Here is a 26,489-nt window from a genome sequence, read left to right on the forward strand (position 1 = left end):
CACTAATGTTTATCTGGCCAAGGAAAGAAACTGTGAGGACGAGCTGTGAATAAATCAGATATCTGTACAGCCTTCACTCCTGACACTGTGGAGTATGTTGTGGATGACTGTGCGTGGCGGGCCTACCACACTGCCCCCTAATTCCCCTGAGCTTCCTTCCTGAGCAGCTCATAATATGTCAATAGTCATATGATTGTTTAGATTCCCATTTTTCAGATGGTTCTTCTGACATTTCTTAGGACTGATTTCGTGACATGGCTCTGCCACGTGGAAGGCCCCTTTTAGCTCTCTCAGCCAACAAGAATGAAAATGTGATGGGAAGGTAGAGGACCATTGACTTTTCAGTTTCTGCCAGTTCTTAACAATTCCCCATCCGTGAAATGTTCCCCTCTTCAAGTGACATAGAGTACCCAGGTGGCCCTTGGTTTAAGCTAGAGATAAAAATTTGATGATTACCTTTGAAGATTTTCTGCAATTATTCTGCCTTGAAGAACCTGCATGTCATTTGCCAAGTTTATCTTCTTTAGATGATGGTGGGTGGCCGTCAGCACCTACGGTGGAAGAGAACAAAAGTGCCATCAGTTTTATCAGCAATTCCTCTCATCTTTCAGATGTTGCCCTTTCACGGCCTCAAAGGGGGTGATCATTAGGAAAAATATTCTCTAAATTTCATCCAGACCGATTTTCTTACAATCACTCGCAAGAGTCTTTGAAGCATTGTGGGTGATTCGGTCCTTTTGTAGAAGTTTCTATTTTGACCGCTTCTCCAACGATGAAAAGACTTTCCATTAGATTCATTTCATATCATTCTTTGACTGGATTTCATAGAAACATTAAAGAAGAATTTCCTTTTAAAAGTTTACAAAGTGTTCCAAGTTTAAAGGTTGAGTGCTGTCTAATTTCAGGTTGGGAGACCCATTTTAAAGGAAAACGTGCTGAATCATAGAATCTTTTAAATTTGCAGCAAGCTATTATTTGAGGAGTAGCAAAGTAAGCATTTCCAAGTGGTTAGATTTGTTTATATTCCACATTTTTAACAGCTGAAAAATGTAAGTGATTAAAATAAATTTGAACACTTTGAATAAGAGTAAACACCCATTTTAATATGTTAAGTATCAGATGAAGCAATCTTGCTGCCATGAACATTCTGACATATACACACTGTATGTAAACGTGCATATGATATAAAAGAGAACATAATATAAGATAGAACAGGGAAATCTTATTTAACAACTCAGAATTTCCTTTACATTTAAAAAATATTAGTCATGCCCATGTAAATATTAATGTTTAATAAAGCAGTTCATTTAGAGTCTTCATACGTTTCCACTGGTGACTACAATTGTACCTTGGTATACATATGGGGGGATCTCAGTGGTAATGGGTGCAGATTTTTTCCCTCCATAGGCCTGGAATCTCTTTTTATCCTGAGCTGGCCTTGGCGAGTCAGGTTAAGCCCCAGGTCCTTTGCTTTGCTCTGGATGGATCACTCCTACCACAAGATTGCTGCAGCAGTGCCTCCTTGGAGCTGGCCTGGTGCTGCAGGATTCACTTTCCTCCCACACCACTCTCATCACCCCTCTTTCCACTTCAAACAGCAGTGAAACTCCGCCGTTGCTAGTTTTATGCCACCCTCTGCAATATGGCCCACCTCACCCATTAGGCCTCTAGATCACTCGCTTCACTGTGCTTCTCCTCCTGGGGGTTGGGGAGTTCTAGGAGAACTTTTCCATCCTGTCTCCATAGTGCTGGTATCACAAATTATTAGAAGCATCATGCGGACGTCCACTTGTAAAATATGTTCTGAGAGGACATATACATGTTTGTGCTTATAACTGTATGTGCACCTCATGATCTCCTACAGTGGTGAAAGTTTACATCTGAATGTGATGTCGAAAGTATCTGGCTGTGGTTAGGCTGGCACACTCTGATGTCAAAAGAATACCTTTTCTGAGACTGTTCTGAATACGCTACCAGGCAGCCGAGTCCGGAATGAGATGCCGGAATACCAGGCTACGGCATTCACTGGCTATGTGGCCTTGAGCACATTACTTAATTTCTCTATGCATCAGTATTCTCCTCTGACAAATGGGAATTTAAAATGGTATCTACCCCATAGGGTTGATGTGAGGATTACATGAAAACATTCATGTGAAAAACTTGCCTAGCACAAAATAAGGGTTCAATAAACATCGGCAATCATTATTACTTGGATTGATTTTTTTTAGACCAGTGATAAAGATACAACCTTCACTGCATATTTGCAATCAAAAGACATTTTCACGAAATGAGACCAGAATTTTCTTAAATTTTATAAATGTAGACTTTGATTTCTCATCATTAAAATGATAATGTGTAGGCCAGGTGAGGTGGCTCATGCCTGTAATGCCAGCACTTTGGGAGGCTGAGATGGGAGGATTGCTTGAGGCCAGGAGTTCAAGACCAGCCTGGGCAACACAGTGGGATCCTCATCTCAACCAAAAAATTTAAAAACTAGCTGGGTGTAGTGGTGTGCACCTGTAGTACCAGCTACTTGGGAGGCTGAGGCGGTGGGATTACTTGAGCCCAGGTGTTTGAGGCTGCAGTGAACTATGATCACACCAGTGCTCTCCAGTCTAGGGAACAGAGCTAGAGTCTGTCTTTAAAAAAATAAATAATCATAATCTGTGGTATAATCATATAATAATTTAATTGTTATGGGTTATTGAAGAAAGAACAGAGGCAGCCTAAGTTCCTGCTGATATGTGTACGCACGTGAGAGTCAAATACTTCCTGCTGTGTTATATGAAGTTTTGTTTGCTCCCCAGAATAGAGAAGGGTGATGGGATGACTTGGCCCTCGCAGTTCTCAGCTCCAAACTCTACACCCCAGAGGACTGATTGCCTGGATCCTTTCTTCTCTGTAGGTGCCATCTTGTAACAGTTCCTTATAAACAGGTGTAATACTTAATATGCAATAGAAATTCCTTTTGTTAAAATATTTTTTCCAATTTCATTAATGAAATTGTTAAAACAAATTTATTCTTTAGTTTCAGCAAAACAGCATCATCTGGCAAAGAGGATTAATATGAATTAGAGTATTATTGGTGTATGGGTTTCGTTTATCCTTAGAGACTTATTTTGAAATTTTAATAGTATAAATAGAATTATGTTAATGTGTATTTATAGCTATACAAACATAAAGCAACTTATACATAGCTTTTTGGGTACATATTTCAGTAACATTTTAATAGATAATAATGTAAGTCTGGGACCCATTGCAGTGGCTCGTGCTTGTAATCCCAGCAGTTTGGGAGGCCGAGGCGGGCAGATTGCTTGAGGTCAGGAGTTTGAGACCAGCCTGGGCAACATTGTGAAACCCTGTCTCTGCTAAAAATACAAATATTAGCTGGGCATGGTTGCACATGCCTGTGATCCCAGCTACTAGGGAGGCTTAGGTGGGAGGATGGCTTGAGCCCAGGAAGTCAAGGCTGCAGTGAGCCAAGATTGTGCCACTGCACTCCAACCTGGGTAATAAAGTAAGACTCTGTCTCAAAATAAATAATGTAAGTCTGTACTGGAGCTCCATGATCCATTGCGTGGGTGGAGAAATGTTTCCTGAGGCCAGCTTCTTCAGGGTCCCACCCATAAACAGTCCTCTCCCTGCTTTCACTCCTCTGTTCTTTATCTGGAAAAGTCTACTTTTCTCTCTTCCACATATTAAAACTCTAAGCTCCCCTCTGGGATCAGCTAAAATCTCATTTTCTGACAGCCTCGATTTTCATTAATCCCTGTCACTAGAACTCATAACACTTAAAACCTGTGCCACATAGTGTGGCACTTAGTTATACAGTCTCGACTACCGTCTCTATGGCCTGCATGCAGGATGGTCTCATCTCTCTGGTCAGGTTTCAGGATCCCTCAGAGTGAGGGTTTTGTCTTGGGCTTTGTCTCCATCTTACGGCATCACAGTGTGGCTCCAGTAACTATTGGAAGGTGGCTGAGCCTCACTGTAAAGGACAGTCAGGATCTGAGTCACCGATGGATCCTTGGTTTGTTTTTGGGTTTATTCAAGTTTTGGATAAAAATATAGACTCCAAGACTCTGAATGTTTTCTCAAGCAATAACAAATTGTCAGCCCACAGTGCTGAAGCTGGCCACAAAAACTTGAAAGGACCAGGAAACCAGGGGCCTAGCTGTGGGTCATTGCGTCCCTTTCTTTTGCTTAAGTCAGACTTAGGATGTTTTCTGTAAGTCATGACTCAGTACAACTCTGATGTGTGTGTGTTTGTGTGTGTGTGTGTGTGTGTGTGTGTGTGTGTAGAGAGAGAGAGAGACAGAGAGAGTACTCATGAGTCTCAGTTTTTCTGTTCCTATAATGAAAGGATAAGGTAAAACTGGAAGACCTCCAATATTTCTTCTTACTCTAAAATTCTATAAAATATTGGCACGTATGGCGATTAATCTGACATTACCATCTTCAAATAAGTGTGGGGGTGTGCCAGAATTTCACCTGTTGAGAATATATTGGGAAGTTAAGCTTGATAGTTTAACAGCTGTACTTCAAGAGTTTGGTTTGGCTTCGCTCTCTGTGTCAGTGTGTTACTGCAATTAGCACTTAGGAATCCATGCTATAAAGCAACTACATGATTGAACTTAACTCTCTTGGTTGTCTCCATTGTTCAGAAATCAAGCTGCATTTCCTGGCTCTGAAACTTTGTAAACTCATCAAATTTTGCTGCAGAGAAATGTCATTAAAATAACAGTCCTTAGTGGAAAACACTAGCACCATTCATCAGTAGCAAAATGCTGAAACAGTAACTGATATTTTTAAACTGTGAATTGGAGGCATTTTTGTATACTTTACACATACACACATTTAGACAGATGTGTAAGGTAAATGTTCATTTTTCCTATGCAGTTGTCCTTTAATTGTCTCTTAAAAGTGGCTTTAGTCTTGTTGCTTAAGAACATTCTGGGCCGGGCCTGGTGGCTCATGCCTGTAATCCCAGCACTTTGGAAGGGTGAGGTGGGTGGATCATGAGGTCAGGAGTTTGAGACCAGCCTGACCAATGTGGTGAAACCCCGTCTCTACTAAAAATATAAAAATTAGCCAGGCGTGGTGGCAGGTGCCTGTAATCCCAGCTACTCAGGAGGCTGAGGCAGGAGAATTGCTTGAATCCAGGAGACAGAGGTTGCAATGAGCTGAGATTGTGCCACTGCACTCCAGCCTGGGTGACAGATCAAGACTCTGTCTCAAAAAAAAAAAAAAAAAAAAAAAGAAAAGAACATTCTGTGTTAGCTTCTGTCTCCTTGGAAAGTAATAACTGGTTCCAAACTGCTTTTCTTAAAGGGTTATTGGAAGGTCCAAAGTGTGCTCATTAGAAAACTTACGCTGAACCACACAAACCTTGCCATCGTGGATGGTGCACGCATGTGGGACTTACTTCATACACAATTGACATGGGGCCAGAAAACATGTGAACAGGAAGCCAAACCCAAGAGAAAGTTGAGGAGCTTCCAGCTTTCCATGGAGCATAGAAAGAAGCAAAATCCAGCAACAGTTTGGACTCAGGTGTCTGGGGAACTTCACAGCTGCGAACTATCCACTCTTCAAACGCTGCAGAGGCAAAGCACAGTGGCTCAGGCAGCACCCAGCTGGGAGTAAATCATTATGTCAGCTAACCTAAAAAGATTGTGAGGGTGTAGCACTTGCTTATGAAGCCAAGTTTAAATGGCTTGAGTAACCTAAATGTGGAATGACCAGCACCATATATGGAAGCTCAGTATAGTCTTCATACTTCAACTGTGCTAATGGGAATTTCCCCAAATACATCTTGCTCCTTCCTTAAATAATGAACTTTCCCATGATGCAAAGTCATCTTATTCAAAAGTATGTATTTGGTGATTATTTTGCATAGCTGAGATGTTAACGGTTCCTTTTTGGGACACTTCTTTTTTTATGGCAAAAGCATTTTAGCAAAAATAGAAATGTTTTTCACCACTTCAAAAGTCAAAGATGATTTCCAAAGTTTGGTGAATTAAGTGAGCCATCAGAAGTGGAAGAAATTCAGATTGTTATCAAATGTTATCTTTCTAATAAGTGATAAGGCTCTTTATATTTAGAGGTGGAAATAGCTTTTTAAATCTGTTTTTAAATGTGTTGATACAGTTCACCTACCAGAAAGAAATATTATACCACTTTGCAAGACTAGCCATAAAGTCTGGGGCTAAGCCCTTTTTATAAGAAATGGCATTTGCTCTGAAGTGCTCAGGTAGGGTAAGAACTCTGAAATCCAGGAAATCCGATAGAGGCTTTGCCTAGAAGATTAAGTGCTGAGCACAGAAAGGGTGAAAGGGTATAAGAAAACCAGGGTTATCAAGTAATCAGACCTCAAGATTTAAAAAGTCACAGCTTCCTGCCTGCTAATCAGATTGATTTCTATTCATTCAAAATGTTAAAATTCTTCCAGTTGTCATCTTTAAAAAATTCGCAAATGTTACCCACCTCTCCATTCCAATTATGCTCTGTTCAAGAGTATGGGAAGAATTTACTGGTCACACTGAAGAAGGATAAAATTATTGTTGACTAAATAATGACCAGGTAAGAAATTACTTCCTTTGTGTTAGTCTCTGAGTGAGTTCCTCGTTCAAGAGAAGTGAAAAATCCCTGTTAAGGAAAGGGCTTGTTTTTGATAAGTATTACTTCTTCATGTATATGTGCTTTTTATGAATAAGTATTCTGCTAGCTCATAGATCTTTAGTCTCTGCTCATTTCTGAAGTCTCTGAAGAAGTAAAAATTACTCTCTTTGAGGGCACACATAGCTACAGGCATGACTGCCCTAGACATGGGCTTCCTATTGAAAAGTTAATGAGAAAAAAATTCATTTGGCAGCAGGGACACAAGATTAAAGCTCTGATTTCATTGAGTCCAGATAGTGGCCATTTCTTGGGGGGCATTAGAACATAATAGGGAGAGCTCAGTCTTCATGTATCTCCTCAAAATTTCAAAGACAAAAATGTAGCTTTTTTTTTTTTTAAAGAGCCAGGGTCTCACTATGTTGCCCAGGCTGGAGTGCAGTGGCTATTCACAAGTTTGATTATAGTGCACCATAGCCTTGAACCTCTGGGCTCACGAGATAAGGAGGCTTCAGCTTTCTGAGTAGCTGGGACTACAGACACATGCCACCACATCCAGATGATAATTTTATACTTAAAAGAATTGCTTTTTATTTTTACTCAGTGTTGCAGTCTAACCTCTTAGTGATATCTCAACCCGCTATTACTCCAACTAACTCAATTTTCTTCTATAAACCAGTGCCTCCTCTTGTTTTGTGGTATTCTATTACAACTACCCCATTGCCCAGGCCCAAAACTAATATTATAAAAGTTTCCTTTTCCTCCATTCCCTTCATCCAGTCCTGAGTCAAGAATGTTCTACCTTCTAAATATCTCTGGAATCTGTGCCTTATTGTCCACCTACACTGCTCAGTGCCCCCAGCAGTTCTCACTGGAACACTACAATAGTCTCTCTCTCTTTTTTTTTTTTCTTTGAGACAGGACCTCATTTTGTCACCCAGGCTGGGGTGCAGTGGCACAAACACAACTCACTCTAGCCTCCACCTCCTAGGCTCAAGCGATCCTCTTGCCTCAGTCCCCGGAGTAGCTAGGACTACAGGTGTGTGTCATCATGCTCAGTTAATTCAGTTTGACCAAACTAAGCCTCACATCCAGATCTCATCAAAGCTTGTGATCTTTCTATTATGATTGAGTTTGCCTTTGAGGCTAATGCTGAGATTCTGTGGTTCATCTTTGTAATCAAATTAGGTAAAATATAGAATTTAGTGTTGAAATACCACTTTTAAATTTAGGGGTAAAAGCAACTAGAATCCAGTCTTATTTTTGACTTTAATTATACCTTAGAATTTCATGGGAGCCACAGAGAATTCAAAGGGAAAATATCATTTAAAAAGAATCTAAAAAAAGACATAATTTTATAATATTTCCCATGTGTGTTAATAAATAATGAATAAATATTGTAATCTGAAAGTTAATGTGAAGTAAATTTCTCCACTTGATCCATTTTGGATGTTATACTATCATATAACATACTGAGCACTAGACAGATACAACAAATGTAAGAATTTAAGATAATTAAATACACATATACACACTAACATATACACACATATTATACATGGTTTTCACATCCATTCATCTAGAGGTAAAGATGAGAGAGGCTTATGAATGAATCACAGCACTCACAGCATTAAAAGTGAGAGGTCTTGCTTTTCTACATTATTACCAATTTATAGTTCTTAGTTTTCTTACCTGAAATCTTATTAAAACAATAAATCTCTGTATCTCATAGCATACCAAGTTATAATCATGGTTTTATAAATGCAAATTGTACAATTGCCCAAAATAGACCCTTTGTTTTTTGGCTTGTTCAAATAGCAAGTCATAGTTGCTAAGTATTCAGAAGTTGTATCTTTCTTCATGTTATTCTAGAGTTTTAAATTCACCTCTTGTTGAAAAGCCGTTTCTCAAAGCAGTGAGCATAATCTCTGAGAAGAGTACTCTGTTAATTCAGCACTCTTTACAGAAACATAGTTTGATAACAGGGCTTTGAGTTTTGCCCGTGCTTAAAAAGTTAGTGTCCATGTTTCTTTAATATTAGAAGCTTCAGTTACGCAGTGAAAAATTTAATAAAAATTCACATGTCCACTATAGCTACAGTGTTTTGTACAGTTCACCCAAGCCAGTGCAAGTTTCAAGCCTGCACTGAAAGATGGGATTTATTTCGTAGTGTGAAAAGAAACTTTCAACAATTACAACTGATTGAAATTGTGAGTACCCAAGGCAGAGAAACTGAAGACCGAAGTGGCATCATTTCTCCTAGTCTAACAAGCCAGGTGACTAACTAGGGCTCCTCTTAAGGGCAAAAAGGGGTGTGTGTGTGTGTGTGTGTGTGTGTGTGTGTGTGTGTGTGGTGCGTATCAACAGCCAGACATCACCAGAGTGCTGTGAAAGTGGCCAATTTCAGCACCTTGCCTGGGTACTATTTTGTTAAGTGAATTAATTATCAACAGAAACCTCTTTCCCCTCTTATTATCATTACAAGGGACCAAATTTGGGTGGAGTACTTTGGCCAGAAACATACCTTCCATCATCTGAGAATCTAATGAATAATAATATGATGAATAATGAATAAATAATACGAAAAGGACAGGGACAGGAAGGAAAGTTTGTCTTCTTTCTTTTTAAAGTAAAAGCAGAGCACGATACTTACAAAAGCCGCCTTCAAAATCTTCTCTAGAGAAAAAGCTCTGGGAACAGGGAGGAGGCAGAGGAGCAGAGATAAGGTGGCAGCGGAACTTCCTTCCTCCTCCGGAGGGGGAGAGTCATGTTCCTTATCTGCCCTGACCTCCGAGGAGCGCCGGCAGCCAGGAAGGCCCGGCCTCTGATCCTCGCTGCCCTGGCTCCTGGCCTCTGCGCCTGGGGTTTCCTAGTTGCCGATCAAGCCGCCGCGGCCAGACACCGGCCCCAAGATTCATTAGCGACGGTCTGCGAAGTGCTCGCAAGATGAAGACGGTTATATAAGCCCGCGTATTATTATCATCACACACCCCCATAGAACCAACGCTGCCAGACAAACAAAAGGCAGTTCCAAGAAGAGGAGGAGCAGAGGCAGAAGTTACACTAGGGGTGAATTTCGGGACACGGCTAAAAGGACTGGGGGAAAAAAAAAGGGCAACTCAATATGTGCATGCAAACCTCGGCAAACAAACTGCGCTGCAGCCGGCCGGCTTGGACGGCGGCGGGCAGGGGCTCGGGGTTTCCAGGCATGCGGTTCCGGCTCCCTGAGCACCCGGCACAGTAGCTGCCTGTGGCAGGATGGAGTGGATGGGAAGATGTGGCATTTGGAAAGCCAGGCGTTCCAGAGACCGAGTGCTCAGTAAACACTCATGTTTCTTAGACTCAGACCAGGTGCTTCTGCTGGTTCTCTTTATTCCTGGTCTCTTATTTTCCTAAGGATGGTTGGCCAGGAGGTCCCTGTGCCCCGTCGACCCCTCTAATTTTCAACCTCTCTGGGTCTCTTCTCTCCTCTCTGTGGGAGCAATAAACGGAACCAGAGCGCTCTTTCCCCTGAGCCTGAGTCCACTGAGAAAGTTCTGATTATTCTGATCACCAAGCTTCCCTCCCCCCTCCCACAACTTGCTACTCATATTTTCTTTAAATTATTATTATTCTGTCCTGCGCCTGCCACTGCTTCCCAACACGCCGAAGAAATTCCTCACCCTGGCACTCAAAGCCCACAATTTCTGTCTCCACACTAATTTCCCGCTTCCCATCCCGCCCTCCCGCCTCACCTACTCCCCAGCACATTAGAATGTGAATCATTCTCTAAAGACGGCCTTTCAATTCTCCATTTCCCATCTTTACTCACCCCCATCCTCACACCCACTTCCTTCAAGGCTCAGTTCAAATCCCGCCTCCCCCACAAAAGCCTTCCCCAATTTCCCCTCTTTTCTCCCCGTGACTCTGTTTCTCTGTTGTCATTCTGCATGCGTTGTCTGTCTCCATAGGTTTGGAACCTTGCGTTGTTCTCCCTGGTGGCCCAGGACAGGGCCCCACATAAAGCAGGTGCTTAGTGAGTATTCATTGAATGAAACTGACAGCTGACCAGATCTTACCTGCATTGTCGCCAGCTATATGGGCATAGGTGAGAGCCACCACATGGTACTAAAATGTGGATGGTTGTCGGATATATGCAATAGGTTCATGAGGGTTTGTAAATTTGCATAAGTTAAAAAAGAAAGCTTTTCTAAAACTTAGAGGGGAGTCTCTAAACTTCACTCAAGTCAGCTTACTTTAGGACGTAAGCTCATGAGGCAAACAGGAGTGTTGGCATCTGTTGATCCTTTGCTACTGCACATTAGAGGACCTGTAAGTGGAACTTCCTTTACAGAATGCCAGGAAAATTCTCCAAAGGTGAGATTTTTCAGACATCACTGGCTTCTGGGACTGATTTTATGGAGGAACTCCTCCACTATTGAAATATGTGCTATCACAACAGCAGCTCAGCAAATGAACAACTGCTCTCCGGTGAATTGTTTTATGATATGGGGTGAAATATAGAACACAAGCTGTCAGATACTGAATTTCTTGTGGCTTTGTATTAAAGTGTTCTTAATGACATTTCCCCTGTTATTTTTTGGTAAAAGTAACATGCTTCAAATTCCACCCGTGCTAGTTGGATCGACTGTAGTGTCATTTAAGAGACTTGGGGTGTGTCTATGCAGTACGTGCTCTCCACGCATACAGATTGTTCGGTGAATTAGAAGAACTTTCCCCCCTACACTAATTTGGAACAATCAAAACCAATTCAGGTATTAAAGAATTTTGGCCTCAAGTTCCTGAGGATTCAGCTTCAGGAATGACAGCGATTTTACTGCAAATTTGTAGTTCAAGTGTAGGATCATCTCTTATTTTGTTATGCTCAGGTGAGGACCATAACCTTTATTATAGCTACTATTTATGAATCCCTCCTGGGTTTCAGGAACTGGCCTAGATGCTTTACACGTCTTTTTAACCTAGCAGAGCTATTTTTATTTTTGCTTTACAGATGGGTAAATTGAGTCTGGTCATACAGCTTAGAAAGTAACAGAACTAGGATTTGAATCTAGGTCTGTCTGACTCCATAGTCAATGACTTTTCTATTCTACTGAACGCTGGAAGAAACCTGAGATATTATCTCATCTGGTGGTTTTCAAACTGGGTTCCAAGAAGCTTTAGGCTTTCAAGGGGTACTTCAGGAAACTTGGCAGTGTGTAGGAAGCGGACGAACGTGAGGGAGGCCAGGCAATCTGGCTTGGACTTTACTCAATTGGATTCAAACGGAGAAATATTATTTCCATCTGTTTTATAGAGTGACTTTAGACTTTGAGACAATGGTTTTGCTGCTAAAAAAAATATTTTAAAACTCTTGTTTAACTTCCTCATTAAAGAGTATAGCCATGCATGGTGTCTCACGCCTATAATGCCAGCGCTTTAGGAGGCTGAGGAGGGTGGATCACAAGGTCAGGAGATGGAGACCATCCTGGCTAACACGGTGAAACTCTGTCTCTACTAAAAATACAAAAAATTAGCCGGGCATGGTGGTGGGCACCTGTAGTCCCAGCTACTCGGGAGGCTGAGGCAGGAGAATGGCGTGAACCCGGGAGGTGGAGCTTGCAGTGAGCCGAGATCGCGCCACTGCACTCCAGCCTGGGCGACAGAGCAAGACTCTGTCTCAAAAAAAAAAAAAAAAAAAAGAGAAAAAAAGAAAAATGGAAGGCGGAAATACAGCCACAATGGCAAGCTAGACTTTTTTTTTTTTTTTAGCCCTCTGGCTGTAAGTTTAAAGTTTGTCACCATTTACCTTGTGACAGACTAAAATTAAGTAAAGAGTTAAAGATGAAATTTGTCTGGATGATTTAGGACTCTCCTATTCTCTTTCATTCAAACCAAAGGGAGGAGTGTAGGATACTTCTGCATGAGTCATTTAGCTAATTACATGGTCTTGGCCTGAGAGTCCTCCTGCTAGAAAAACTGTTTAAACTCCCATTTTATCAATCTAGTCAAAAGTGGCTCTTTTCCTGTGAGACAAAATAGGTGTGGAAAAGACCTCAGAGAGATCAGGCATGGTCAAGGGAACACGAGTCTCATATAAGTCGGTATAGTTTGTATGGATCGGCTTGTAAGGCCTAAAATCTCACGTGCTACCTTGGTATTTATTATCTTTGAGCCTCACCAGGACCCCCCAAGGCCTAGCTGTGAGCTCTCCTGCTTTCATAGATATGTCCCCTCCAGTAAGAAAGGATGCCCACCTGGCTCATTCCTCTGTCAGCTGGGCCAGCCTCACTCCACCAGGTCTTCAACCTAATGGGTTTTACTTCCTTACCAGCCCACACAATTATTCAAACAAGCCAATTACACCTTCCCCGGGGAGCCTGAGGGCATCGCATTCTCTTGTTACTACTGCCTCCCGCAGCCTCTGCTTGTCCACTCTGTTCCCGGTGCAACCCCCGTGTGCCCTGCGTGGTATGTGTTATCCTCCTTCCCTGGGCTGTGAGTTTATGTGACTCTTAAGCTGCTGTGGCTCTCATCTGTCCACTGTTGGGTGCCGTGTATTTGGCCATCCCCAGATCCCTAGGATGGACTCCCTCCCTCACCAACAGGGTGAAGAGGAGGTGAATAAAAAATGATCAGACATTAGTAGTAATACTAAATGGAATTTTCGCCGAGAACTAGTGCCAAACGGCCCATCCGTTGGAGTTTTGCTGTTAGGCTATTTCCAAATAGAAATAAATTTTAACTGAAACGATGTGAGCTGGAACTGACCTTTATTAATTTCAGGGCCCCTGAGTTTCCTCACTTGCTCTTTTTAATTTTTATCATTCTCACCTGGAGAGTTTTGGGAGCAACAGCACTCTTCTCTTTCCTGAGACGGCTTAACTATAGTCCTGCCTAGAGGCAAAGGGACAAAAAGATGACCCTTCTATTCTTGTCCTTTAAATCTTTGCTAACTGCATTATTTCAGTAAAATGTAGCAGGAAGAATTTTTTCTCATCTCCACAGGCAAGAGATTGTAATAAACATCCTTTTTTTCGGCCATCAGAAACAACCTAAAATTAATATGTTTCCAGAGTCTCAGCCCTAGAAACAAAGCTTCAGATGTTATTTCTTTTCCTATTCATGAGATTTACAATAGGAAGGTCATGTTTGCACTAGACTTCAGTTTGAAATTAATCTTCTTTTCTCCTCGGCATTTCTATAGAATCCAGGCACTTCATTATTTAGTCATTTCCAAATATTAAATAGTTGTCATTCTTGAACAACGATCTAATCTTCTCTTTATGGGTGGAGAAACTGAGTTGTGGAACTTACAAATCATTGCCAGGACATAGATCACTCTGAAGGTTATGGCTACTCACTGACATGCTTTTCAACACATGTTCTTAGACTACAAAATAAAAATGTAAATTCTTTTATAAACAGCATGAAGACCATCCTCTGAACATTAGATTGTATTAATTAAAAGCTCATTTGCATTGTGCCTTATGAGAGAAACTTTATGAAATAAATAAATATGTTTAAACCCCACAACCAAACTCAACCCTGAGGCTGTGCTGTAGCCACCTCCCCTCTCTTCTGAATTGTGCCTCATACAGATCACAATATATTCTTGGTTCAGTTGAACAAGGGTTCATTTAAACCACATCTGTTGCTCATCAGACCTCTATTTCAGGAGTGGGGAATTCTTTTTCAGAGATAGATTCTGTCTGGAAGGTCTTATGGCAACAAATAGTCCTCATTAAATTTCACAACATTTTACCAACATACATACAGTACTCGCTGTTACGTGATTATAGAATTCAGGCGAAACTCTGCACCCCCACTTCAAAGGATTCCTCACTTGACTAATTCTAAAGAGTAAATTGATTTTCCCATCACTTGTTGTGTTTGACAATAGAAAGGCTGACACAGCAACATTGCTAAAATGACAGCTCATTTCTATTCAAGGGGAAGGAATTTGTGTTAATATTCTTAATGACAGGCATCTTTATGAGAAATGTGAAATCATTTATCCTTAGCAATAACCTGACTAGGATTAAAAAGTACTTGGTACTTAGAACGGAAGTAATCTGTCAGGAAAAATTATTTAGACTGATGCAAATTAACCGAATAAATTGGCCTACAGTAGCTTCCTAATTATGGCGTGCAGATTCAAGTTTGTGAAAATCAGTTTGAACTGAAGAAGAATCTGGAAACGATCTTTCAAGAAGTGATCTGGCATTCTGTTGGAGGAAAAGATAACATATTTATTTGAGAAATTCTTTTCCCATTTACTAAGAATTTCTGGAAGTGATTTAAAAATCAAGGACGTGTAAATCAACAAAGAACATATTAAGTGCGCGCATGCCTTGCTTTTTCAGAACAACAGTAGTAATACCTTATGAAAATACTGAGGCACGTTCATTGTGATGCCCTAGATTCTAAATAACCAGTAGTGTTTTCTGCAGGGGCGGGGGAGTTGTTCCAACCCTCTCAGGGCTAGCTTGGGCATGGGTCCAAGAGACAAGTCTGAGACATGAGCACTTGGGCCAGTACTTAACAAGCAATGTATAGACTCGGCTGTGTATTCTGTAGGAGAGTTGTTCTACTCTTAATAGGCACGGTGTTGCACGCCAGTTAACAAGTTTTTATTGGAATCTCAGTCTTCTCTTCCTCGCCAGCTTCACAGCAAACCTTCTTTTAGCTCTTTACCAAAAACCCTAGTAAACTGTGGGAAGAAGCACTTTACCAGCGTAGGAAATTTAATTAGTCTGGAAAAAAAAAGGTGTAAATTGCAGGAAAATGTAAACTGCCTCCATGTAATTAATGACTGGGTTTTTCTGTTTAGCATTTATATAGAACTTTCTTTTGAGAGAACGCATGAATTTTTGGAGACAAGCTGACTTGGGTCCAAATCCTAGCTCTACAGGTTTGTGATTTTTTTTTTTTTTTTTTTTTTAAAGCCTGGTTTCTTTACTTAGAACTAGAATGACCAGTATAGGAATTACAAAATCTGAAAGGAAATAGCCGTGTCCTGCCTGTGTAAGGACTCGGTATCGTTCAGTTTCTCCTTCCTTTTCTGAGAGTCTTTTATGGCATGAACGTTCTTAAGCACTTGTTCAGTATTATCTGCCTTGAGTGAGCAAAAAGCATATGCCCTTTCCAGGGAGCATTAGCTGAGGAGTGACTCTGACAGTTGCCCAAATTTCTGTGTTTAAATAGAAATATTAAATTATATGAAGGCAAAACAACAGGGACCCAAAAAGACAGTGACTGACAATCATTAATAATAACGTGAATGTTGTGACTTCAGCCCCAGGGACAGGCAGTCATTCAAGCAGGTAAACTCAGAGTGTTAGGGTTGGTGTTTGAAATCTTAAGAAAGTTTTTGCTAGAAAACAGTGGATTCCAGACACAGAAAAAAATGAACACGGTCCAAGAAATTCAATATGTGCCAAATCCAGTTTTTCGCCTCCTCTTTTTGTAAGCAGGTAGAGGCATAGATTACAAATGTGAAACTGTACATGCCAGAGGGCAGGAGTGTGGGAACGCACAGGAGCAGGCATTGGGCAGAGAGTATAAAGAGGATGCAGTGGTGGGGACTGGGACCCTGGACACGAGCCGGCTGCAGAGGTTGCAGTCTGTGTGAGATGCTGATAAGGACGTGCTGAGACTTAGACAGGAAAAAGCCTCATTCTGCGGAATCTGGAAAGTACCCATGTCTGGGGCTGGCAGGTGCATTAGGAAGAAGAAGCTGAGGCTAAGGCTGGAGCCTGAGGCAAGGGTGACAGACGGCCAAGGGAGTGATAATAGGCAGCGCCTACGAGGAATTGCTATAAGGCTTTAAACCACGCCAGGCTGAGTAACTTGAGCCCCGTGTGTGATTGACTTCGCGAATGCAGTTTTCACCCCGAAGTTCCCTTATGTTGCAATAAAGTTAAGTTCTGCACTGAAGATGTCTGTGTGCTATACTGGAATGCACAGGATAGAACAATGATGCTATTACTAAAGTGGGAAGGGCGGTAGGTAAATGTGGTCCTCTCAATATGCCTAGTCATTCTTATTTTGGGGAAAATTTATGCAAATAAATATTATGGGAAATTTTGGAGTGGGAAGAAACCACAAAAGGAAGGGCTGAAAGCATGGGTTAGAAGAAGGAGGTTGCAAGGTGTATCCTGACACTTTTCCTGAGCTCCCATCTTCCCTCCAACTGGTCCCTTCCTGAGTCATTGCTCAGAGGGCAGCTGTGATGGGCACCTTGGAAAGCTGGCTGTAGCCGGGTGCTGTGACATGCACCTGTAGTCCCAGATACTCAGAAGGCTGAGGCAGGACAATAGCTTGAGCTCAGGAGTTCCAGATCAGACTGAGCAACATAGTGTGACCCCTCTCGAAGAGGAGGAGGAGGAAGAAAAGAAGAAGAAGAAGAAGAAGAAGAAGAAGAGGAAGAAGAAGAAGAAGAAGAAGAAGAAGAAGAAGAAGAAGAAGAAGAAGAAGAAGAAGAAGAGGAGGAGGAGGAGGAAGAGGAAGAGGAAGGAGAAGGAGAAGAAAGAAGCAAGAAGCAAGAAGAAAGAAGGAAGAAGGAAGAAGAAGAAGAAGAAGAAGAAGAAAGCAAGGTGTATAACCTGGAGGTGGTTCTCCTCCTCTCCTGAGACCATGGTCCTTGCTTGACTGTTTCTCCTTTTTTTATTCTATCTGGTTATAGCAAAAGGAAAATCATGAAATGCAGATATTAGTGAGCCTGGGCATCACTTTTTGTCATACAGAGTATAGATTATAATCTAAAAAAGGTTATCCAGATAGTTAAAGGCCATGTTTGTTCAAACATCCACAGAGCAGTTCAACTTTCCAAGGGCAGAATTAAAAATTTCTTAAAAGTGAAATTTGTTTTCTGCTTTCATTTATTTGTTTTTCTGGCACCAAAACTGTGTGCTTTACTATAAAGTTGAGATTTGGTGAATTGAGCCAACTTAATTTTTAGATCTTGTCTTTAAGTATTTAGGTCATGTAAAAACTTTTTAATAGAGAACTCTGAACATTATTCATTCATTTAACAAACATTTATTGAATGTTCCATGTGTGCCAGGAGCTGCTGTTGGTGCAGATAAGATGTGGTGCCTGCTTTCAAGAGGGTGCAAATAAGAAGGAGGGTCTATTTTTTCATGCAAGTATTTTTCCATATAAACTACGTTTCTAGAAAGGATTATCTTAATTTCAGAATTTAAAAATTACTAAATATGAGGAAAAGACATTCGTTAAAAAGTCAACTGAGTTTAAAGGAAAAAAAGGCAAATGTGGAATAAGGACTAGTTAATGGTAGTGGGTATGGAGTCAGATTTCTGGGTCCATATCCAACCTTGACCCCTGCAAGTCTGTAAACTTGGCCAAGTCAGTCAAACTCTCAGAGCCTATTTCCTTGCTTGTAAGACTGGGACCAAGAGAATTCTATGTCACAGAGATGTTGCATAAATTAAATTAGATAATGCATGTACAGCACTTACTCGTGCATGGTAAGTATGTATTTAATAGATCTTAGCTGTTACTGTTATATAGAACATTAGTAAGCAAAACAGACATCTTTCGCAGTCATTTTGTTTTGTTCTTTAAGAGAATGTTTTTGCTTTTTGCTTTGTTAGGGACAGCGTCTTGCTCTGTTGCCCAGGCTGGGTTGCAGTGGACACAATCATAGCTCATTGCAGCCTGGAACTCTAAGGTTCACGTGATCCTCCTGCCTCAGCCTCTCGATTAGCTGGGACTACAGGTGAGGCGTGAGCCACTGTGCCGACAAGAACATTGCTTTTCTATTGCGAAATATAATATGAGCCTAAGAACGTTGATTTTCTATTGCGAAATATCATATGAGCCCTAGAAGTTTTAGGTATGGTCCGTGGGAGTATAAAAAGGCATTAGAATGCTAAGAAGGCATATTGGAATTTAAATCCTAAATTCCAGAACCAGTGCTCTTTCCAGTATTCTCTCTTGGCATCCTTCTAAACTCTGCCGTTTAGTAGCTGTGAACGTTAATGGTATAAGTAACTTTCACAGCCTGTTTCTTAGTCTGTAAAATGGGTCCCACAATGCCTGTCCAATCCACTTCATTGGAAGCATTATGAAGACCAAATAAAATAAGGTCAGTGAAAACAGTTTGCAATAAGTAGTATGATGTATAAATAAAGGTTATTAATAAATCATTATGAGTTTCTCCTGAGCTATGGTACTGATTATTGATGACTGACTGGCAAAACGTATGATTGTGATTATAAATACAGTCTCCCTCGCTCCCTTGGTCTCCTTGGAGAATTGATTCCAGAGCCCCACTGTAGATACCAAAATCAGGGATGCTCAAGTCCCTGATATATAATGACATAATATTTGCATATAACCTACACACATCTTCCGACATACTTTAAATCCTCTCTAGATTACTTATAATACCCAGTGTAAGGTAAGTGCTTTGTAAATATACTGTATTCTAAAATTTGTATTTTTTTATTGTTGTATTTTTTTTCCCCTGAATAGTTTTTCTATCCAAGGTTGGTTTAATCCACTGATGTGGAACCATGAATATGAAGGGCTGACTATAATTTAAGTGGAAATTACTTTCAGTTTACAGAAATAGATTATAGTTAGGAGACCTGGATCCTAGTTGTTCACTTTGCCTCTAATCAGCTGTTTATTTATACAAATTACTTAATTTTCCTTAATTAATTTTTAAAAATTTGTATTTGAAAATAATTTCAAACTTACGGAAAAGTTGGAAGAATAGTAGAAAGAACACTTACATACCAGTTACCCATATTCATTTATGGTTAACAACTTGCCCCAATGTCTTGCCTTATCAATTTCATTCCCTCCCCCTGCCCCTCTCTCTCTATATATACACAAACAGAGATTTTATAAAATTATATGTACATATATTCCTCCCTTGAACTATTGAGAGTAAACTGCACACATCATGATCTTATACCACTATCCATTAATATTTCAGTATGTATCACCTAAGATGTGTCTCTGTTTCTATTTCTTTAAAATGGGTGCAAGTACTTAGTTATGTGGCATGATCCGTAAGGTTGTCAAAACCAAATGAAATGTTTAAAAGCATGTTGAAAAGTATAAATTGTTATATAAAATTAAAGGTTGTATATTTCATAAACTATGGGGAAAATCAAATTACTTCAAACTTCAGAGGATTTACAAATGGCAGTAGAGTGCAAACGAAGAGAGCCCATTATCTAGCCGGCTATAGTGCCAAATTTTTCTCAGTGGTGACAGCAAACGAGACTGATGCCCTCACCCTCTGTGTCATCCTTTTTGAGTTGCATTCCTCCTGCAAGGACTTACATCTTTTCTTGGTGCTCTTTCTCATTTCAACAGTTTGCCATTTTATGTGGTCCTTTTGGTGGAGGTTATGAGCACGTTTGAGGCAAGGTGATAGAAACTAAAGAGCAGTTGCTACTTGAAGGAAGATCAAGAATACAGCTGTTAAGAGTTTAGTAAGAGCTCAGCTTTATTTCTTCTGGTCTTCTCTTTGAGTGGTGAAAATGGCATACTTTATTTTCATTATAAACAACTGAGATACAAATAGGAAATAGGGAAGCATTGTTTTATAGAAGTGTTTAATGTATAGGCTTAGCTGAAAATAGTATGAATATAAAAAAGAAAGAGATCATGTCCTTTGCAGGGACATGGATGGAGCTGGAGGCCATTATCCTTAGCAAACTAACTCAGGAAGAGAAAACCAAATACCGCATGTTGTCACTTATAAGTGGGAGCTGAATGATGAGAACACATGGACACAATGGCGGGGAGCAACACACACTGGGGCCTGTCATAGGGTGAGTGGTTGGGAGGAGGAAAAGCATCAGGAAGAATAGCTAATGGAAGCTTGGCTTAATACCTGGGTGATGGGGTGATTTGTGCAGCAAACCACCATGGCACCCGTTTACCTATGGAACAAACCTGCACCTGCTCATGTATCCCTAAACTTAAAATAAAAATTGGAAATTTAAGAAAAGGAAAATAGTATGAACAAAGTATTCTTATGGATCAAAAAATAACTTTCATAGAATCCCTTTTTCAACAGCATTCACTATTATAAAGTTTAGCTATAAAAAAAGATAATTATTCTGCCACTTTATCTTCACATTCTCAACAGAATTCACACTTTCATAAGAAGTTGTAATACTGGTGAGCCTGATATTTTTATAATTCTAACCAGATTTGCAATCACATTTTCCAGTGGATTGAAATATGACCAATAACCTAAAAATATGAATGAAAATGCTCTTTTTCCTATGACATATTTCTCTCATTGCTCTGGAAATCATAATGGCTTTCTTGAGATACTTACATCAAAAAGGAAATCTAGAACACGTCTTAAAAACAAAACTTTTTAAAAAAGTCAAAATCATACTTAGGATACTCTAAATTAATCTTTTTATTTTGAGTTATCAAATTGTTATTCCTTATAGTACAAAATAAAAACTGGAAGTTATGACTAGGAAATACATTTATAAACTAATAATGAATACTGCTACTTCTTTTACAAATAAATCGGTTTCAAATGCAAATTATATAGATGCATAATTGTATATACAGTCATGTAATTTATTAAGCTATGAAGAATATTGCTCATATACTTCTCTTGGGAAAGTTCCCATACCTGAGGAAGTATTCAAATGTTTATTTCCCAGTAAGGTGTCATTACTAAGGGGGCAGTTCAACCGTTCTAATGCAATAGGTATCCCTAATACTGACAAAATATGGTATATTTGAAATCATTTGAAGTATTGGCCAGTGAAGTGGAATCCAGAAGACATGAGTTCTAACACTAATCACCTCACTCAGGTGTTTAGACTCAGGCAAATGGCATGCTGCCCCTCAGCTTCAGTTTTCTGGTGTACAGAAATGACATACTGCTTTCCTTACTCAAATATTACAAGTTCCATTGGTTTAGTGCAAGTGAAAATTGTTTTGAAGTCGTGATGGTTAATATTGTCATCATCAACAGTGGATAGTGTATTCTTTAAGCATATGTTAAAAAATGCTTTTACAAAGAAGTTTCTCTATGATAAAGCTGCATATTTGCACAGATCATCCATAGCAACAGTGCTTGGTGATCTCAATTAGAACAGATTTTCCATAAGGAGTACATCTGAAAAAAAAAAAAAGCTTTTTCTTGTATTTGTTCCAGTCCCAATCATCATTTACACTGCCTGATTACTCACGGTAGCCCTCAACAAGAAAGTTCATGGTCGAAAAGGGAGCTAGACTTATCTCTTTTCCTTGTTGGGTCCTGATGTAAAGTGGACACATGAACTCATTTTCGTCCCAGTAGAATTTACTGACTCGCACTTTTCAAAAAGATAAAGGCTGGGTTTGGAACTCTGCCTTGTGAGAATGAGTTCTGTGGTTTCAGGCAGGCCTCCCAACAAACCCAGTCCTCTGTTTCCTCAGATGTAAAATGAGAGATTCTGCTTAGATGATCTCTAAGGTACGTCTCCAACATTCTGCTTAGATTTAGCTTAGATTGTTGGAGGCAAGCCTCCAACATTCTGTGTTTCTATGATATCCTTTCCTGGAAAATCCACTGCAAATTCTAAGTTATTGAAGCAACAACAACAAATAAGATTCAGTAGTTTTGACAGTGTGCAATAATTTCTTCTTTCTTCTAAATAATTTAAAACCTTTTACCTCAGTTGCTAATTATCCTACAAATGAGAATGCCATTCCTAGACAAAATTTTTACAATCCATTCACACTGCAGAAAAGAAAACACCCAATATGATTTACTCTGAAATTAACAGGATGTTTTAATTTATGCTATGCGGCAGATAGTGGACAGGCCTATATATCTAGCACTATCCATAAAAATCTGGTCTAGCCGTTATTTTACAGGTCCTTGAAAACAGAATTGTCACAATCTCCTCACTTGAGCTCTCAAGAGAAATTAATTGATAACATAGAATCCTGAGTGGCTGGCATGTGAGTGACACCCAGCTATACAATTTCACATCTAATCAAGGAAGATGGGAATTCTAGTTGGCCTATTGTCTATTTGAATCTGTTTCTGGATGGAATCCAGCTGGCGCAAATGCAGCCCTGGAGAGTGATGTGGGCAGAAGATGGAAACAAAAAATCTGAGCCAGAGAATCAGTGCATGAGATAGTGCCTTCCACATTGTCAAAAGAATGCCCGGGGTAGATGTGAATGTGCTGCTGATTAGTTTCCTAAAATTCTCAATGACTAAAATATAATGTTCTATCCCAGTAGTCCTTGATCATTCTAACTGTGAATGTGTAATGAAGGCCTTTAGGATGTACTGGCTCTACCACCTTGAAGCTATGCTTGATAGATGCAGAGGCTTAAAACTCAACTTGTCTTACTGTTTCTCAAAATATAAGAGAGAGAAGGCAATTTAAAAAAATGATGAGAATAAGAATAAATGCAAAATTGTACATAATTAAGAGCTAAAATTATATGACAAGACTTTAAGTGGAAAAAGAGCGCAGATGAGAGAGAGATTATTGATGGTTGGAAGAGTTAGGAAAAGAAAGTTCCATGGAGGTAATGAGGCTTGAGTCTTTCTTTTCAAGGATGGGTGGAATTTGGACATGCAGAACCATGATGGGAGGCAGTCCTAGCCCAGAAAACAGTGTGAGCAAGTGCCTTGTAGCAGAAGTAAAGATGTAAATTCAGGACATGTTGAACCACTTTAGGAAAGAGCAGAAAGTGTATAGGGGGAGTGGGATGCTTATAGTGAAAAAGATCATGGAGGTACTTAATTGCTCGTCCTTTATTTAGACTGCATGCTGCAGAAAATTGGGAGACAGGTGTTTTAGAGTAGTGGAATGATATGATGAAACAGTGTAGAAATAAGATGAGTTTAATGGCAGTAGGTAAGACGAGTGGAGATAAGAAAGAGATAAGGTACAGAGCTTATTTCGGATGCACGAGGTGATGCAGAATTGGATTGAAGTCCTTCCTCTTTCCTCCAACCGTTCTTTTTAGTTTCAAGGAGAATGCTTAGGCTAGGTACAGTGGCTTGCACCTGTAATCCCAGCACTTTGGAATGCTGAGGCAGGGGATTGCTTTAGCCCAGGGGTTTGAGACAAGTTGGGCAACATATGGAGACCCCATCTCTACAGAAAATAGGAAAAAATTTAGCCAGGCTGATGTGTGCTTGAGGTCCCAGCTACTTGGGAGGCTGAGGTGGGAGGATCAATTAAGCCCAGGAGGTCAACACTGCAATGAGCCGTGATCACACCACTGCACCCTGCCTGAGTGACAGAGCGAGACGCTTTCTCAAAAAAACAAACAAAGGAGGATGCTTTATTTATTTAAGCTTGTCTTAAAGGAAGAGCAGAGTTTGCCAGTAAAGAAGGAGAATAATGCCATCTAGGTGAAGGGAATGGCAGAATGCAGGCAAAGAGATGATGGCACACTCCTGAAAGGTTAACTAATTTGCTCAAAATCACACTATTAATAGTAGCCAAGTTCTAGAATCCAGATTTCTAATGTCTTTCCACTGTACCACCCTCCCTCTTTTTCCTAGCTCCAACACTGCTGTCATTATTCAGCAAATTTTATTTCATTGCTAATAGTGTGCTTAATTGTTTTTTCAGACTTGAAAAGTTACCAAGGAAATAATAACATATACATTTTAATTTTATTTGCGCAACATGAAACACGATTTGCCTGAAGCAGATGAGGAAGTTAAGTGGAGTATTCTAAGCTTCCAAAGGGGTTATGACAATGGTAAAAACAATTGTAGGAACACTTCTAATTTCACTTCTGAGACTACTGTAGTAGTTCACCAGAATGTTAGATGAATAGACAGCTATTTTTGTAGAAGAATAGCTAATGAGAATAACAATTGCTATACATGAAGTTTTTCATATAGCTTATTTTTCCCTCTGTTTTCTGTCCTGATTTTTACATCAAAAAGGTAAAGTGACTCTGTATGACAGAACATGTTTTGACTGCACTGTATTCTTTTTTTCTGACTTCTCTACTTATTCATTTTTCTCTTCTTAGAAGGACAAAACTTCTCTAATTCCAGAAGTCTTTGTACCTCCAAGACAGAGCTAAGAGCGTAACGTGTACGAGTAGAAACTTGAATTGAAATCTGAACTTAGACAATCCAAAATTAAGAAGTTTGGAAATATCAACTCATGTTTCAGTCTCTAATCTCTATACCAGGACCCTGGCCCATTGACCTAAGTGGGTACTAGATGAAGAGACCTAGTTTTAAGTTTGGCAGCTAAACCCAACATTTGTGCTTGCTGAAGATGATGTTTATTGATCTAACTATGGCACTTGTGTGTTATTCTTTTCTCTCTGGTTCGTTGCACTGGATGTCTCAACAATTCAGTTGCTAGCCATTAATGGCTTCCAAATATAAACTGGCTCATGTCAATTAATCCCTCATGTCTGGCAACCCTGAGTGAGAAATAGATTACAGGTGCTGATACTTAGGCTGGAGTTTCTTCCAGGGGAACTAGGGAATATGGTTCAGAAAACCCAGTTGGGTAAAATAGAACAGGCCAAAGTCTTCATTAAAAACTTGAATGGGACCCAAGTCTCTTTTGAGGAACGAAAATGCCGTCAAGTCTCCACGGTCAGTGCTATTCCCACAAATTTTCAGTAACAGGGCTACATTTCAGTTCCAGATTTTGCTGACTCAGGCTCTGTATTCTTTCAGTCATGCTGCCTCCAACATATAATGCAAGAGTTTGAAATGGCAAACACAATCTTCTACTTCTAAGAAATCTATACTTAATCCTGAAAACTGCCCACTGATTTAGTAGGAAGACTTGACTAGAGAATGGCCCTCTTATTTTGAAGAGGAAATGGTTGAAACAAATAAAACAAAAAAGGACAAAACAAGAGGGGATAGAAAGACAAGCAGGGGAATGGAGAAATCTTTCCCAAATCATAAAATTAAGGATGATTTGTCTTTGTAGTGAAGAGGGGAATGTGTATTTCATTTGTAAATAAGTCATTGGTACATTCTGTGAAAGGATGTCAATCAGCCTCCTCCAAGGTAGAATATGAAGGTTTGTGAGCATAGGCAACTTAAATATTTCATCTCTTCTTGCCTCTAGACTTTCTAAATTTCATGTTCCTCTCCACTAACAGTCTCTTAGTCAAAAGAGGAGAATTATAGGTGTTATGAAGATGTAGTTGAGTATTTTGACTCAAATACCCATAACTTCCCCAAAGTTATAGAAACGCTAGATTGTTACTTGGCCAACCATTTTCTTAATCTGAGAAAATATTTTTTTTAATCTAAGGAGGCATATGCCTTACAAAAATCACAGTTGTGTATTCTGTCTAATGCCCACCAATGATCAGAAAATTAGATTGTATCCATTTAAATTGTATTATTAAACATTGAGTGCTTGCTTCGGCAGCACATATATTATTAAACATTGATATACACATATATTTACCTATGTTTGCATTATAAAGTTCTATTGAGTGTAGTCTGTTTACAGACAACAGATAAACATTTGTTCCATAATCACCATTGTCACTTTGGAAATGTATTATGTTGCCGAATGAAATTCCACTTTTAGTAGCTTTAGATTGAGCCACCATTTCTCTGTGTCCTGGGCTGGATACCTCAGTATTTTTCTCTCTTTTGTCCTCTATTTGACTAATCAGCAAGTTGTATTATTGTTATTTATTTCTTCACCATATTTCTTACAACCCATCCTTTCCTTATTCCCACTGCGTCGATGGGAATAGACAACATTTTTTAAAAATTTATTTGAACTCTGGGGATCAATTGTCTTGGTATCCCCCTCTCTCTTTCTCTCTCTGTCTCTGCTCACTCACTGTCACTCTTGTTTTTCCTTAATCTCTCCTCATTCTTAAAAACCTACTGCTTGAACTTCCTAAGGCATCTG

At 39.8% G+C, this 26,489-nt stretch overlaps 1 protein-coding gene across 9 annotated transcripts in view; it reads right to left on the minus strand.

The window, feature by feature from the left end:
• SULF1 (sulfatase 1) overlaps nucleotides 1-26,489 on the minus strand; it is a 201,515-nt gene that overhangs the window by 166,572 nt on the left and 8,454 nt on the right. For 5 of the 9 annotated variants that reach the window (XR_009214906.1, XM_058444286.1, XM_058444281.1 and 2 more), the window contains exons 1-2: nucleotides 9,272-9,354; nucleotides 457-551 (exon numbers count right to left, since the gene is read on the minus strand). The gene's annotated coding sequence lies outside the window, so the exon portion shown is untranslated. Of the gene's footprint in view, nucleotides 1-456; nucleotides 552-6,486; nucleotides 6,649-9,271; nucleotides 9,551-26,489 lie in introns of those variants that run through there. The other 4 variants (XM_058444278.1, XM_032759604.2, XM_058444282.1 and 1 more) reach the window with 3 other exon arrangements.

This window comes from Hylobates moloch, unplaced genomic scaffold, assembly GCF_009828535.3.
Source record: "Hylobates moloch isolate HMO894 unplaced genomic scaffold, HMol_V3 SCAFFOLD_9, whole genome shotgun sequence".
Lineage (NCBI taxonomy): Eukaryota > Metazoa > Chordata > Mammalia > Primates > Hylobatidae > Hylobates > Hylobates moloch.